Raw genomic sequence first — 17,314 nt, 5'->3', positions numbered from 1 at the left:
CCAATCTTATTTTTCTTAGCAGAACACTGAAATGATCAGAGATTATACTTGTTTGTGTAGAGGACGCTTCACGAAAGAATAATCAGAATGGGACTGAAGTCGGCAGATGTGACGTACATGTAGAGACAAACAAATGATAACAATTTCAGAAAAATTGGATGATTTATTGAAGAGGAAGAGCTTTACAAACTGAGGAATTCAATAACGCGTTGGTCCATCTCCGGCCCTTATGCAAGCAGTTTTTCGGCTTGGCATTGACTGACCGAGTCTGTCCATTTATCTCATTAGACCGTCAATATCTCTAGCTGGTTAGAGGCCCCTGCCGTAATACTCCATACGTTCTCTACTGAGGAGAGATCAGGCGACCTTTCTGGCCAAGGCAGGGTTCGACAAGTACGAACACAAACAGTAGAAACTCTCGTCATGTCCGGGCGGGTATTATCTTGCTGAAAGGAATGACCATGATGGTTTGCAAAGAAGGGCAATAACACGGGGCATAGAACATCGTCAACTTACTACTGCGCTGTAAGGCTGCCGCGGATGACAACCAAAGGGACTGTGAAAAGGAAAGTTTCCATTCACCATATAGCGGAGATGCTGAGTCGCAGATAGGCACAACAAAAAGACTGTCATAAATAATAGCTTCTGGGCAGTAAGGCCTTCGTCAGAATTAGACGGCAAACACACACATACACACTCTCACGCAATCGCAACTACGAGTGTGTATGTGTGTGTTTGCCGTCTAATTCTGGCGAAGGCCTTACTGGCCAGAAGATATTATTTATGACGGTCTTTTTGTTGTGCCTATCTGCGACTCAGCATCTCCGCTATATGGTCAGTGGCAACTTTCCTTTTCACAGTATCGATACATTCCATTCTGGATTTTCCATTGTTTGATTTTAACCAAAGGGATTATCGATATTTGTCTTTGCGTAGGTAGCGGTGCCATATTTTGGGTGGTATGTTGGCTAATCAATCTGTACCCTGGGATTTTTCCTCTCGACTGGAGCTGTGCTTCGTCTACAATGTGTGCTTCTTGTATTAAATGGATGTCAATGTCATGGTCTAAAAGAAGCTTTGGTAAGCATTCACTCTTTGGTCTGCTTATGTTTTCTATATTAAACTAGCAGACGCGCAAGATTGGTCCCACAGCCTTTGTCCTAGGGCCTTGGGGAAGGCCATTCGCCTATTTCGCTTGCATTGTGTCCGTTTATCCTGGAGGTCGTAAGACAGTCCGGATTGCCTAGGTTTCTAACTCTTTGACAGAGTTGCGAGGTGTGTACCACATGGAGGCAACTTAGAAATCTGAACTTTATGCAGTCTTATTGTTTTGTGATGTAGTTATACATTTGTTGTTATGTGCCAATGATCAATTTACATTATTTTATTTTGTATGTAACCTATGTTTTAACAATGCTTATACTCTTTTATGCTGTTTCCAATGTAGTGTGTCATGCCATAAGCTAAGTAAAAATACCAAAGGGATTGTGCTGTCAAAAGAAATGACACCCTAGAACATCACTCCTGGTAGTAAGGTTGTTTGGTGGGCAACAGTCAGGATGGTATCGCACCGCTGCCAAGGGCGTCTTCGCCCTGAAATCTCATTGACTGGAGCAGAATTAAAATGCCTCTGAGCACTATGGGACTTAACAGCTGAGGTCATCAGTCCGTAGCAGAATTGTCTGTAGTAATGAGTCCCGAGTCGAAATGAGCCAACATGACCAGCGAGGACGTGTCTGGAGCTGCCGTGGGATACCAACCTCCCAGTGTCCCACAGTACGGCCCGACAACCAGAAGTGATGGTCTGCGGTGCTACTGCATTTCATAGCAGGACTCGTTTGTTTGTTATCCACGGCTCCCTTACAGCACAGCGGCATGGCAACGATATTCAACACCCCGTTTTGTTGCCGTTCATGGCAAGCCATCCCGGGCTTACATTTCAGCAAGATAATGCCCTCCCACACACGGCGAGAGTGTCTACTGCATGTCATCGTGCTTGCTAAACCTTTACTTGGCACGCAACGTTGCCGGATTTTCTCTCACATTCGGATAACTGCTTCGGGATGTGTCGCTATTTCTTTTTTTCTCAGAGGATATTTCTTCTATTTAGTGACCGATCTCAATGGTAGCGATCATCTTCACTTAGATCAGTCTCCTTGAACTTAACTACAGGTCCAAATAAAATTTAAAGGTGTCAGTGGTATGATTGCTCGATACACTACTGGCCATTAAAATTGCTACACCACGAAGATGACGTGCTACAGACGCGAAATTTAACCGGCGGGAGGAAGATGCTGTGATATGCAAATGGTTAGCTTTTCAAAGCATTCATACAAGGTTGACGCCGGTGGCAACACCTACAACATGCTGACATGAGGAAAGTTTCCAACCGATTTCTCATACACAAACAGCAGTTGATCGGCGTTGCCTGGTGAAACGTTGTTGTGATGCCTCGTGTAAGGAGGAGAAATGCGTACCATCCCGTTTCCGACTTTGATAAAGGTCGGATTGTAGCCTATCGCGATTGCTGTTTATCGTATCGCGACATTGCTGCTCGCGTTGGTCGAGATCCAATGACTGTTAGCAGAATATGGAATCGGTGGGTTCAGGAGGGTAATACGGAACGCCGTGCTGGATCCCAACGGCCTCGTATCACTAGCAGTCCAGATGACAGGCATCTTATCCGCATAGGTGTGACGGACCCTGCAGGCACGTCTCGATCCCTGAGTCAACAGATGGGGACGTTTGCAAGACAACAACAACTGCACGAACAGTTCGACGACGTTTCCAGCAGCATGGATTATCAGCTCGGAGACCATGGCTGCGGTTACCCTTGACGCTGCTATCACAGACAGGAGCGCCTGCGATGGTGTACTCAACGACGAAACTGGGTGCACGAATGGCAAAACGTCGTTTTTTCGGATGAATCCAGGTTCTGTTTACAGCATCGTGATGGTCGCATCCGTGTTTGGCGACATCGCAGTGAACGCACATTGGAAGCGTGTATTCGTCATCGCCATACTGGCGTATCACCCGGCGTGATGGTATGGGGTGCCATTGGTTACACGTCTCTGTCACCTCTTGTTCGCAATGACGGCACTTTGAACAGTGGACATTACATTTCAGATGTGTTGTTACGACCCGTGGCTCTACCCTTTATTCGATCCCTGCGAAACCCTACATTTCAGCAGGGTAATGCACGACCCCATGTTGCAGGCCCTGTACGGGCCTTTCCGGATACAGAAAATGTTCGACTGGTGCCCAGGCCAGCACATTCTCGAGATCTCTCAGCAACTGAAAACGTCTGGTCAATGGTGGCCGAGCAACTGGTTAGTCACAATACGCCAGTCACTACTCTTGATGAACTGTGGTATCGAGTTGAAGCTGCATGGGCAGCTGTAACTGTACATGCCATCCAAGCTCTGTTTGACTCAATGCCCAGGCGTATCAATGCCGTTATCACGGCCAGAGGTGGTTGTTCTGGGTACTGATTTCTCAGGATCTATGCATCCAAATTGCGTGAAAATGTAATCACATGTCAGTTCTAGTATAATATATTTGTCCAATGAATACCCGTTTATCATCTGCATTTCTTTTTGGTGTAGCGATTTTAATGGCCAGTAGTGTATAACACACTCATGGCCCTTAATGTAGGGCCATCGTTAGCATACAGCATTTCTGTTCAGCTGAGGAGCTCACCCAGAGCCAAAAAGAGATTACGGACAGGGTACGCTGCGAAGTGCTTACGGTTGAAGCTCATGGAGTGCTCGGTAACACAGCTAAGTTTGCAAGTACGGTACTGGCTATCGGCCGGCGGAGTTCGTTACACAAATATGCTGTATATCAAAGTGACAAAAAGAGCGGAACTCTATTTGGGTTACAAAGCCGGCGTGGCGGTGGAGAGAGGACCGGCGGTAGACGACCGCAATTACTCGCGCCGCCGTTTTACAGGCGAGTCGCGGCGCGCAGCGGCGGACATTTTTGCCGTTACGGGCGGCAGCCAGGATTAACATTAAGCGGCCGGCGGGCGGCGCAGTTTTTATCCCGCGACACAGAGCCGGCTTCCGACTGCCGCAGTTCGTTAGGCCGTAAAACGGGATGGCCCCGTAAAAAACGCACTGGCCACGTGCCGCTCACGTGGGCGGACGGCGCAGTCGCCTGCTCTGTTCCACATTTTCTGACGCTGCAATCCTATTTGTAATACGACTGGCCATCGGCTACGGCAGTTAGAGCATGTTGATCACCGGAATTGAAAGTAATACTATATTATTTAGGAGGTAAATTTTAGCCTGATATACACAGGGTGTCTCAGAAATGTTGCGACAGACGTCTAGGAGAGATGAGGCAGGTTGGTTCTGAGCACTATGGGACGTAACATCTGAGGTCATCAGTCCCCTAGAACTTAGAACCACTTAAACCTAACTAACCTAAGGACACCACACACATCCATGCCCGAGGCAGGGTTCGAACCTGCGACCGTAGTGGTCGTGCGGTTCCAGACTGTAGCGCCTAGAACCGCTCGGCCACACCGGCCGGCCAGATGGGGCAGATAATAACGATTGAGAACTGCATAGAAACTCATGACCGCAAACGTCGTCCTGCGCCACTAAGTGGTGCTGTACACGAGAATACTGTAGCGGAAGGCCTCCTGCTGGAAGATGTTCCAACAAATGTGAGGCGTAGTAAGTGGTTCCAATACGATGGAGGGCTTGCTCATTTTGGACTGGCTGTTCGTAGGCATTTGAGCAGGTCATTCCCACATAGATGGAATGGGGCTGGTAGACCGGTTCCCTCACCCATACACTTACTGGATTTATCGAATCCAAATTTCTTTCTTTGGAGAGCCATTAACCTCTCTGTAGCACGATCCTGTGGAGTATGAATTGTATCTCTTCGAAAGAAACGTCTACGCAGCTGCTATGATCAAACTCAAGAACAGTTCGAGCGTGCCGGCCGGGGTGGCCGAGCGGTTCTAGGCGCTACAGTCTGGAAACGCGCGACCGCTACGGTCGCAGGTTCGAATCCTGCCTCGGGCATGGATGTGTGTGATGTCCTTAGGTAAGTTAGGTTAAAGTAGTTCTAAGTTCTAGGGGACTGATGACCTCAGATGTTACGTCCCATAGTGCTCAGAGCCATTTGAACCATTTTTTTGTTCGAGCGTGTTCGGCAGTCAGCGCTCCGCCGGTGTCAGGCATACGTGGCGTCGAGCATCTGTTGTAATACTGTAGCTGCATTCATATCGTACACCGTGTGCACTAATTATGTCCAATGACTGTTTCATATGAATCACTCTCTTGTTTCCTTTCCGATTTTCGACCTCCGCTTACACTGACTTTTGCGGCCATGGACTGCTATGCAATCCTCAATCCTTATGATGTGCTCCACCTCCTCTAGAAATTTATCGCAACATTTCTGGGACACCTCGTACAAATCTATGTGCCGAATCGTGATCCAGAGATAACTGGTTACCCTTGCAGTCATATGCTGTAGCCATTAGTTTCTGCAGCGCCCTCCTTTGTATCGCCTGAAAGGTCAATGTTATTCCTACTCCATCCAATGAATACATGGAACTGAAAGTACCAGTATCCTTCATTGACGTCAATGGACGCAATATCACCACGTGAATGTGGCCGACGGTGACATAACACACGTTCTCTAGAAATAAGTTTGTCTTTGTGACTCTGCGGCTCCTACGGTGCATAGTGGTGCAATAATTATGGAAGACAGAAGAGGATGGAGCGGCGAGACTGTCCTGAACTACATTTCACTACAGCCCATAATGGCCGTCATCTTATCTACATGGACGTAACAGATCATCCCGGTTTTGGACCCCATGTTGGCTCAACTCTAGAGCACTACAACAAGTGCGGGCTCGAGGTCAGAAATGAGCTCCGTATGCTCGCCTTAGGCTCGCCAGCGAGTCGAGGTCCAGAAGACAGACAGACCGTGGAGCGTACGTCACAGCAAGTCACACGAATGCTAGCACCCGCCTCCAAAGGGGACCGACTAACTATTTCAGAAGAGTTTAATAACTCTTGACCGTGCGTTTAAATGCTTGCAAGCTGTCGTTAGCACACGACGAAGCTAATATCTTTACTGTGTACCTTTTCAATTCAATATTGATTTGCGGTGGGCCCTGTACAGAGCTGAGCATTCGCAAAGTGTGGCTGACAAGCCGACTAGTGTGACGTAGGGTCCGTATTTCTCGTGGGCCTCGCCAGAGAGTCCTATGACGTCATCACCGAGCTCGCCGCCTCTGTTTGCTCACAGACACGACTAGCTAGTCTCCACTCATCACCTGAGTCTGCTGTCGGGTACTAGTGGACCCGACTCGCTCAGAAAGGAGAGCAGGTACTCGAGATTGTAAGTATAACCGCGGTCTCGCCGCATTCACGCTACACAACAGTCGTTTTCAAAGATATTTCCACCACTAGACTGTAAATTACTATTCATTTGTCGAAGACAACCATGATTTTGGCTTTATAGTTATTTTCAAGTGCAAACTGAAATGTCACAGAATGTCAGACCTACCTAAATGACGGAAGAACCATTGGGCACCACGATTGTTATATACCAATATAATGACTGTTCGGTTAGCCCTGAATATTTTTCCGTTTGTACATACACGTATACAGATAAAACTTTTTCGAAGACTGCTGTAAATTTATTGTAATATTTAATGTCTGTTCAGACAATCACTAACAATTACGTTCAGATACACATACTTTCTTGGCGTTACCGATTCTGTAACGACAGTATCAGGAAACTTGACATGAGGATGAAGTGCAATCTCTAAATGATGATTAATTATTAAAATAAAAGAGAAAAATAAATGATAAACTACATAACTCACTATTAGGCAATAAACATAAGATTCGGCGACCAAATTGATACAGAAATAGCGCGTTTTTGTCGCAGGGAGAAACAGTGACATTGTTCGGTGGCGAGTTTTCGTTTGACGAAGCATATATGTTTCCTCACGGTGGAGGTGGAATAAACAAGAATACAAGCATTTTGTTTGCATTGGGCGAAATTTATGTGTTTCGTCTGCAGTGTGAACTATAGCCTGAAAGTTATTCCAGATATCACGCCTCCTCTAATGGAACACATTTGCAATTGGATTCTTCACGTCAATTAATTTTCTATTTATACCCTCCACAGTCTCACAAAGCACAGTTTCGTTAAGGACCATTTCATCCCAACAATCGATCTTTCGACCTTGTCAGTGTGACTTTACAGCAGCAAGATGATGTACTCATCTTCCGCACTGACAATAACCCACGACTAGCCTTAAACTCTTGCATGAATCAGTAACAGAGAACGAGTCGACGAGTATGAAGTGACTGCAGCGCCATGGTTCTCCGACTCGTCACAGTAGCGGAACTGCAGCGGGAACGAAGGAAGCCCGTTACCACTGATGAAACAGCAGAGCCTTGATTTGTGAAGTATGCAGCCCGCAGCATTAAATTCCTGCTGCCTCTGTTTCTGATCTGTGGCGTGGACCTGTTTGCGTCGACTGTACCGCACCGTTAGCTGCGTGTGGGAAAGCTGGCATGCGTGTCATATGATCGGCTTCCAGTCACAGGAATCACATGTACGTCTTCAAGGGTAAAGTGAAGACCATAGCTGACGTTCTAAGCTGCATAATGCAGTGTTTACGGCGAATCGCGCATCAACGTGTCATTTACAGTCACGGCTATGTATGTATTATACGGTGCCATTGTCGCTGTAGTGTGGTTCAGCAGTATAACGAACAATCGTCAACTCTTGTGGTTTGGGATGTCATTAGACGCCATTGGATCAGCACTGCTTTGTACTGAAAGAAATGTGAACAGCAGCCTCACACACTAGTCTGCTGTAAGGGCAAGAAGTACTGACCATCCTCCAGGTAAATCTAGCCGCATGTTAGTAAGAAATTTCCTGATCACATGTGGCTGTCTTCAAAGAACGACAGATAGCTCTGCTTCACCTGATGTGTAACATATCCAGCATGTCTGAAATATTAATAAATTCTCAGAATGAACGTCTTTGCATGATGGAGCTCAGTTCAGAGGTAAACGTTTCTAATCCTGGTGATGGGTAAAAAAAAAATCATTGCCGTCGTTTCGGCGGCAAGGAGAGAAGACGTGATTAACTAAATTTAGTTATGACCAGGCTTTGCGCCATTTGTCCTGTAATTCATTCCAAAGTTGTCCGCAGTGTCTCATGAAGTGAGGACATGTGCCAATGTTGACGATAATCTATCCATCTGGCGTAAACGTGAAGCTCGGCGGCCGCCTTTGTGCTTTGCTAGAGCAGAAGGCAATATGCCGGCACAAGATTTCACCCTCTCCTTTCAGCATCATATAAAACTACACGGCACCACACTATGCACACATCCACTACAATCGCGCGCACTCTACACATACGTGTAAGACAGAACTCTCTCACGCTACGAAGAAACAGAAGAAAACCGTTTCTGACTACACGGCCGTATTTACTGCACAAGCATCTCACAGACAACACTGACGCATGACTCTTTTTTCTTTCGTTGAATGAGTCTGCGGCGGAGCCTAGATTGCTTAATGTATTTTTTTATTAGTATTTGTTACTTTATTGACGTGACTACTGCCATCATCAGATCCAAAACAGAACTCGCGAAACAAAGTTCTGCGCCAGTTGCAATAAAATTACCAATGTAGTAAACAAACTAAAAATTGAGCGATGTAGAGGGTATTGTTGGCAAAAATGCCTGAAGTATGGTTGGTCGGCAATTTGTTCGTCACAATCCTTCAGATGTCACCGCTGATGCATTTCGAAGCTTTGAGAGTTGTGTAGAAACCACATGGCAGGTGATTTTCCTTGTGCATATCGTGAGTTACGTTAATATTCGAACTCTGAGATTTTTGCTTTGTAGCATCATAACTTTATTCTTAACAAAATACAAAAAAAAACAATTATTGTATTAAGTTAGATGTTCAGTAAATAATAGTGTGAATCTTTTCACAGAACTTATAACGGTTGTTAACTAGTATGATTTAAATGAAACACTGTTCGATTTTCGCGTTACTTCAATATTCGGACCACTGGCAGTGTAGTCCTTGTTTTGATCGTTCACGCCAGCTCATATACTCTGCATTAGGAGGCAGTGTTTGTTTTCAAGCTCTGTCGACTGTCTAGACAGTACAATGTCACTCAAAACTTATACCAGCTTTGATATAAGACAACTTGCGATTTTTCGCAACCGGAATGGTAAATCATGAAGACAAATTGCTGCCATGCCCAACACGAGTGAGAGTACCGTGGCACCTATCGTCAGATGACTCATAGACGAGGTCCGTATAGATTCCATACCCCGAAAGGGCCAACCAAAGACGGTGGATGCTCTTTAAAGAGGAATCTAACACGAAAGCTAAACAAGGTGCATAGTGTGGTGCCATGTAGTGATATATGATGCTGAAAGGAGAGGGTGAAACCTTGCGCCGGTATATTGCCTACTGCTCTAGCAAAGCACCAAGGCGGCCGCCGAGAAAGGATGGTCATAAGTAATCAGCAAACGAGCTTCTAAACGAGACTGGAAAGGAGATACAGCCTAAAACGATTTGCATAGCATTAGAAGATAGTGTGTACAATGGAATAGTGGCTAGGGAGAAACGGTGCGTGAATGAACAGACTCGAAAGAAGAGATTGGACTTCGCTAAAGAATTTGTTACGAAGGATAGAACACGGTGGGACGTCATTTTTACCGACATAAATGTAACGTTTTTTGGGTGGAACGGACTAAGGATCGTGTGGCGAAAGAAGAATGAAGAGTTCAAAGTCACAAATCCTAAGCCGACTGTAAAGCATGGAGGTGGCAGTGTTCTCGTCTGGGGCTGTATATCTACATTTCGACTAGCAGAATTAGTATTTATCGACACTATATTTCTATCTTAACATATTAAAAAACAGTTAATGCAAAAATACTGGATAATGCGCACATGAAACAACTTCAAGTTCTACGAGAACAATGACTCGAAACATAAGGCTCGCATCATGCAGGAATACTTGTCGTTCAGTTGCCCGAAAGTCTTACAACCACCACCTAAATCACCAGACCTCAACTGTACTGAGACTGTGTTGGGAATGCTAGAGCGACATATTAGAAAAACGTGATTACCTTTAAAAGAAACTTTCAAGAGTTGATTAAAAGAATAATGGGACGGTCTAAGAACTGACTACATAAAAAAGATCTTTAGCAGTATGCTGAAAGGAGTGATACAACAGACTCGCTAACAAGGCCGGCCGGAGTGGCCGTGCGGTTAAAGGCGCTGCAGGCTGGAACCGCAAGACCGCCACGGTCGCAGGTTCGAATCCTGCCTCGGGCATGGATGTTTGTGATGTCCTTAGGTTAGTTAGGTTTAACTAGTTCTAAGTTCTAGGGGACTAATGACCTCAGCAGTTGAGTCCCATAGTGCTCAGAGCCATTTGAACCATTTTTTTTTCTCGCTAACACGACAAGATATTGAAACATATATTTTTCATAGAAATTTGTCTTGAAATAATTTGTTCTGAAAAGTGTCCGGATATTAACGTTACGTGAAAATAGGACCGAGTCTTATCTAAATCATATTATTAAAGAAGTTCTAGTAAGTTATGTTAATAAAGTTTATGCTGTTATTTGAAAAACTTACTACTTAATGTAATATTTGGGCATTTCTTTGTTTGTTTTGTTAGGAATAAAGTTATGATGCTATAAAGTGAAAATCTTATAGTGTTCGAATTCTAAAGTTACTCACTGTGTGCAGATCCCCTTTGATCTCTTACTAGAACCAGAATACGTGGGGCCTTTACACAGTACACAGTTATATAACTCTCAGATTGATTAAAATCACTGGCACATACTCATGTGCCTTATCAATGAAAGGAATAAATTCCACTTCTGAGTCAGCGATATTTTTGTTTCCATTATTCCAGTTGCTGTCTAGATTGTCTCTTTAATTTATTTAATCTAAACTTACCACATGTTTCTGCACAACGCCGTCATGAGATGCAAACTAAAGACAGTGCTAAACCTAAGGACAGTGCTCAAAAGAGATATCTAGACGGAAATCGGTATAAACGAAAATGGTTTATGATGGAATAACGTTTTTGCCAGGGACATATGAGTCTCAAAAAAATGGTTCAAATGGCTCTGAGCACTATGGGACTTAACTGCTGTCGTCATCAGTCCCCTAGAACTCAGAACTACTTAAACCTAAATAACCTAAGGTCATCACACACATCCATGCCCGAGGCAGGATTCGAACCTGCGACCGTAGCCGTCACGCGGCTCCAGACTGTAGCGCCTAGAACCGCACGGCCACTTCGGCCGGCTATGAGTCTCAGCTTTATGTACAAGCTGAAGCAATGACGTTAAAATTTGTGCCATGGCCGGTACTTGAAACCAATTACATACAAAGCTGGTATGTTATTTCAGAGTCGGGGAGCCTTGGCAATAGAGACGATGTGAGAAGGGGAAAATGGGCTGAAGGTTTGAACTGAAGTTTGTGTTAGGGAAGGCACTGGACTTAGGTCAGCTTTGATAGCTACATCGCAACGGTGGTGTAATGGCTAGCAAGCAGGAGACCCAGGTCCAAGTCCCTGCCATGCCACAAATTTAAATTCATTGCTTCAGCTTCTATCCTCATCAAAGAAAATTCCTTCGTTCACATGTATTGCTCTTCAAGTTGTTGTTTTCATGAATATTGTATGTTACGCTATGATGGAAAATTTATAATTATAGTCATATCGAGAACTTACATAACTACTGTCACAAGTTTTCCAAAGATTGAGAAATGAGAGCCAGTCCACAAGGAGAAATCATAGCTCATTATTTAAAATGACCGCTTCCAAAACGTATAGCGCCGTTACTCTTTGTAACAACTAATCACAATCATATCGCTGAATATCAGTTGGGAATTTCAACATTGCCTTCAAACAAGGAAGGAAAGACAAGACTTCAACTTATCGTAAACGGCGAGATCGAGAAACAGGCTGCAGTAGATCAGGAAGGGCAGAAATCGGGCAACGCTTAGTTGATGGAGCCAAAAATTCAGTATTCGCCTCAAGGCATTTTGGGGAAACAACGTGAAACCCAAATCTGTGAAGAGATCACAAGTAGATATGAGTGCCTCTCAAACGAATACGAATCCAGCGCCTTCTGTAGCAGATACTCAGATGAGATCACTGCTTCGCGGCCGTATATGTGTGCCTCTTCCTGCAGGCTCTCAAACACATAGCTCTGTTTGCACGAAGTCAGTTTAACTACGAAACCAAACTGCCGGTCAGAGGTGGAAAAGAAACGCAATACGTTTATCATCACCTACAGTACGGGCAGGGACCAGTTCCTGATCAAACCTGCAGTTTTCACTGAAGAGAGCTCTGTTGTTACGATCTGTCCTTCAAGCACTGTTTCAGTGTCCGCTGTGGTTTATGCTCAAACCCCATGCTGGCAGACAGGGAGGTCAACATGCCGTTCTCAGATCGTTTGTCACTACAGCGTGGTTGACGCAGAATAAAGGGAGACCGGAAATGATTGGTTGCTGCTGGAGTCCCTCAAGATATTTCAGTATTGAAAGACTTCCCAATATTGCACTTTCTCGTCTATTATAAAGATTTATTTCGATATAGACAAAGTACATGTTTTAATGAATTTCTGGCTTTTCAGTTCACTTGTGACATAAATTCCCTTACTGTATACTTTTTGTAAACATTTAATCCTATATCTCCCTTGTGTAGCAGAGACAGAGTCATAACTGTTATCTATGATTCATGTTAGGAACCTTAACGATTTTAAGCTACAACGGTGTCTACATGCGTCTGATGTTCATTACGTGACCGCCACTTTTCTATAACTTTAATGTTAATGAGACGCCTTTACCGCTAGACACAAATCAAGTAGAAACTTCCAGTTGCTGAACCTGTCACGTGATATACATTTTTCATTGCATTTCATATCTAAAGTGTTATTTACTGTTTATGCCTTGTTCCGTCGGCCAGGGTGGCCGAGCGGTTCTAGGCGCTACAGTCTGGAACAGCGCGACCGCTACGATCGCAGGTTCGAATCCTGCCTCGGGCATGGATGTGTGTGATGTCCTTAGGTTAGTTAGGTTTAAGTAGTTCTAAGTTCTAGGGGACTGATGACCTCAGCAGTTAAGTCCCGTAGTGCTCAGAGCCATTTTGAACCTTGTTCATTTTGCTTCCTTTCGTGGTACATTTAGCATTATGTTTGGAAATACTTGGATTTCGTCTCTGGAGAATTTAAGTCGCTTTCAGTGCTACACGCTACACTATATAAAACACTGGACCCGTATTCAGGAGGAGTGGTTTTCAAATTCCCAGGCCGACCACCAGAAGTAGATTAGTGTGATGGCAGACTTACTGAGGCATCACTTACTCAGAGCTTGTGGTTCACTTGTGAGGTCGACCCGCCCTCCCTTTTGTATTACACGAAATAGAACCACTGCCTTAATTGCCTGTGCGAAGATTATTGCTGTTGATGATTCGTTTCAATGCCGCTTCAGAACTTCGAGCGTTATATCGAGAGCAAGAACAAGTACAATTGTGCCTCCTGTGCCTGGCATGTTATCAGGCTTTGTCGATAAGAAATATTTCAAACGGTACGTCTCCATATATGCTTACAGGGGCGACATCTGTCCACTATTACATTTGACCTGAACATGACCTGGCCTCTTGCATCCATTTAACTACTGACGTACCCTCCACGAAGCTCATCCCTTCTTTTTGTGATGCATGGCTAAGATACCCTCGGAATCATTTCATTCATTTTTGTATGATGACTTGTATACTTTCAATATAATAAGTTATTGTATTAATCTGTAATTAAACTTTTTGCTAGTTCCTATCCTTCAGAAGCACTTCACCGCAGTGAACATTAGATATATGAATATCAATTCTTGTGTGTAATTCTTTTTAATACATGCGTTAATACGCTAGGCGATCATGAGGCTTTCCTCCCATGAATCTATAGGCATCCAATCAACTGGTCTACGACGGTAGACAGTGACTTTCTTTGTCTCTTAAGCAGTGTTCCTAAGGCGTGCCAATGGGAATCTCGACTAGCCAAGTCACTCCTTAAACTTTTTTTATTGCTCCCTGGTGAGGATCTCAACGATTCAAAGTTGAAAAACAGAATCACATCTGAAAGTGATTTTTTAGCATGAAAAAAAATTGATGTTACATGACCAGGACGGGCAAAAAGTTACGGCAGGAGACACTCTTATCGAAGTATTGCGTGTCCGTGTAAGCGATGTGAATTTCTTCGCCTCTGGGCATGATGGAATGACAATCAGCATGGTGACCGCCAATATTGGGAAGATACAGGATACAGGGTGCGAATTTTGTCGGCTCTATAGTCTTTGTGTAGTGGACTGACAAGGCAGCCAGTCCACAGAGACGGGTAGCCGAAAGGGCACACGTACACACACGCCGACTGGCGCGAAGTCTGGAACAGGATTCGTAATGAATGTGATAAAGAAAAGAACGTAGCTACTAGAACACTTAACTTTTATATCGTCCTTTGGTATACAGCATTCTTGATGATACAAGTGAGACTATCTTGAGATACATGCAATGGTACAAATGGCGCCTTGCTAGGTCGTAGCCATTAACTTAGCTGAAGGCTATTCTAACTGTCTCTCGGCAAATGAGAGAAAGGCTTCGTCAGTGTAGTCGCTAGCAACGTCGTCGTACAACTGGGGCGAGTGCTAGTACGTCTCTCGAGACCTGCCGTGTGGTGGCGCTCGGTCTGCGATCACTGCCAGTGGCGACACGCGGGTCCGACATGTACTAATGGACCGCGGCCGATTTAAGCTACCACCTAGCAAGTGTGGTGTCTGGCGGTGACACCACACTTTGCACTGTCGGTTCTTAGTAACATGACAAAGATACCTTGGAATCTGAAAGCAGAGACCATAAACAACACGTAAAGGAAAATAAGTAAGAGAACTGCATATATTAGGGACTCACATGACAACACTAGCACAGCAGCGCTGGTAGATCGCTAAAGACATTTGCTCTGCTTTTGCCACCAATGTGCCGCATTTAACTGGCGGATAAACAACGGAGGATAACTGCGCATTGCTGAAATACGTGTCCTTTAAAATAGAAAATATTAGATGAAAAGCAGGCAATTTACTGTGGATATACTTTCTGTTTATTCTAGGGATATTTATAAAATAGCGATACACGGATATTTTTACAAAAAATATTGAGATATGTCGACGATATTCCTTCCTGCTATATATCACTGTATCGGCATCGAAATGCAATGTCGAGTGCCAATATTTTTATTTTATATTATATTCTTTTCGCAATATCCGGTAAATATTTGAAATTGTTCTTTTGATATTGTAGTAGAACGTAATTTTACTTTCACTGTGTGAAGGAGTTTTGCTACATTTTGAGCTTTCATCTAGTCCAGTCTTTCCCTTTGTGAGAAGCCAATATAGCTGGCACAAAGAAGAAGTCCGATTGCACTGGGGGAGGGCAGGGGAAAGGAGAGGGTGAATGGAGTAGCAAGATTTACGATGTACACAACTAGCACACCAGATGCGTTAGAAACGTCGGTGCTATTCAAAAACAGTTGCTGGAAATGATTTAAAAAATGTAAAGGAAAAAAATAGGTCTTTGCAGCAGGCGTAGACGTCTGAGGGGAAACGTTTACGTAATCGGCGCTCGGCGCTACCAACAGAAACTGCAACGTTTAATGTCACCTCGCAATTTTGACACTACAACTGCTAGGTCACTAGCATTGGCAGAAATGAAAAAAAAAAACAGAGAAGTCGACATGAAGTGTTCCAAATAAATCTGATATGTGACGAAACCGAAGACGGAAACATCGGACAACTTTTATCGTGCCACTTATATGCAGTTAGCATTATTAACAAAGTGGTTATAGCCAAGCGCGAAAGTGCATCATTTTCCTGCTAACTTGTTGATGTACAAAATATCTAATAATAAATCAATAGTTAAATATACAGTTCTAAAACCGGTAGTGTATTTACAAGCTACTGCCGATATTTTTATAGTCCGAAACTTCGATATTTCTACTGTCGATACATCGGTACATCGATGTTTTCTCCGATATGTCAAAGGGCGTTAACTATAGCTTTTAAATATCGATACATCGGACTCCGATTATTTTTAAAAATATCAACAGTCATAATTGATACTTGTTATGTTTTGATAAGTATCGACAAGGTCACAAACGAAGTGGTTCTGGAAAGAGCAGATGAGAAGAGAAGCTTCTGGAGTTTCATTGTTAAAAGAAGAGTGCAATTTACAGGCCATCTATTAAGACATAAAGGACTCCTGAACACAATCATAGAGGGATATGTCGACGGAAAAAGACCAAGAGGAAGACTACGACTGGGGTACATGGATCAAATCGTGAAAGATATGGGATGTAACACCTATAAAGAAATGAAGAGAAAAGCTGAAAGACGCACAGAATAGAGACAAGCTGCCATTGTAGCTGTTGCAAACCAATCCTTGGATTGATCACTACAGAAGAAGAAGATGTCTTGGTCGAACATGAGGCACATAGGGGCGCATAGTTAATGAAAAATACCATGAGGTGAACGATAAGTGATGAAACAATTTTATCAGTGCTCCGACTTTCTTCTTTATTATCGAACACCGTCTATTACTTATGATATTACCCTGTATCCCGGAACTAATATCAACGCTTCTCTGTCAGAGTTTCTGAATCGGTATAATCTTTAGCGTTCGGCAGATAAGCTTAGAAGTTTGTTTGTTCACATTTTGTTTCACATTTTGTTACACTTGTCTAGGCTGCTGCAGCCATGATATACACATTAAAATACCACGTACTGAGCAAAAGATAGCTAAGCCAGAAATCAAAAATCGTAACAGACACGCAGAATAGGTTTATTTTATCTTTTCCTTTATGTATGTACACACAAATATCATGCAAAAATACCTTAGTAAGACAACCAAATCGTTATTTATTATGCATGCTGTTTAAGAATGTTTCAGTAGTTTCGCATACGTTCGTCTCCACTCTTGCTCCGTAGCATAACCATCCGCTTTAAGTGGTCTCTTTTTTGTAGTATCAAGTATAGCGAAGTAAATGAGGGTGGCGAACAGGTGAGTATGAAAATTTTCTTTTCCATATAATTTGGACTACTTTTCATTTCACTCATCTTTCAGGTATGTATCTCTCAGTTTCTGCGTCAAGTGTTCAGAAGTGTATGTGTATGATTATCCTTGAGCTACATCAGATGTTGTACCACTTTTGTAGGCAAGAAAAACGCGATCCAGTCGACGTTGC

This window comes from Schistocerca nitens, chromosome 1, assembly GCF_023898315.1.
Source record: "Schistocerca nitens isolate TAMUIC-IGC-003100 chromosome 1, iqSchNite1.1, whole genome shotgun sequence".
In the NCBI taxonomy this organism is placed as follows: Eukaryota; Metazoa; Arthropoda; class Insecta; order Orthoptera; family Acrididae; genus Schistocerca; species Schistocerca nitens.
The sequence above is the reverse complement of the archived record's forward strand: the minus strand, read 5'-3'. Positions refer to the sequence as shown.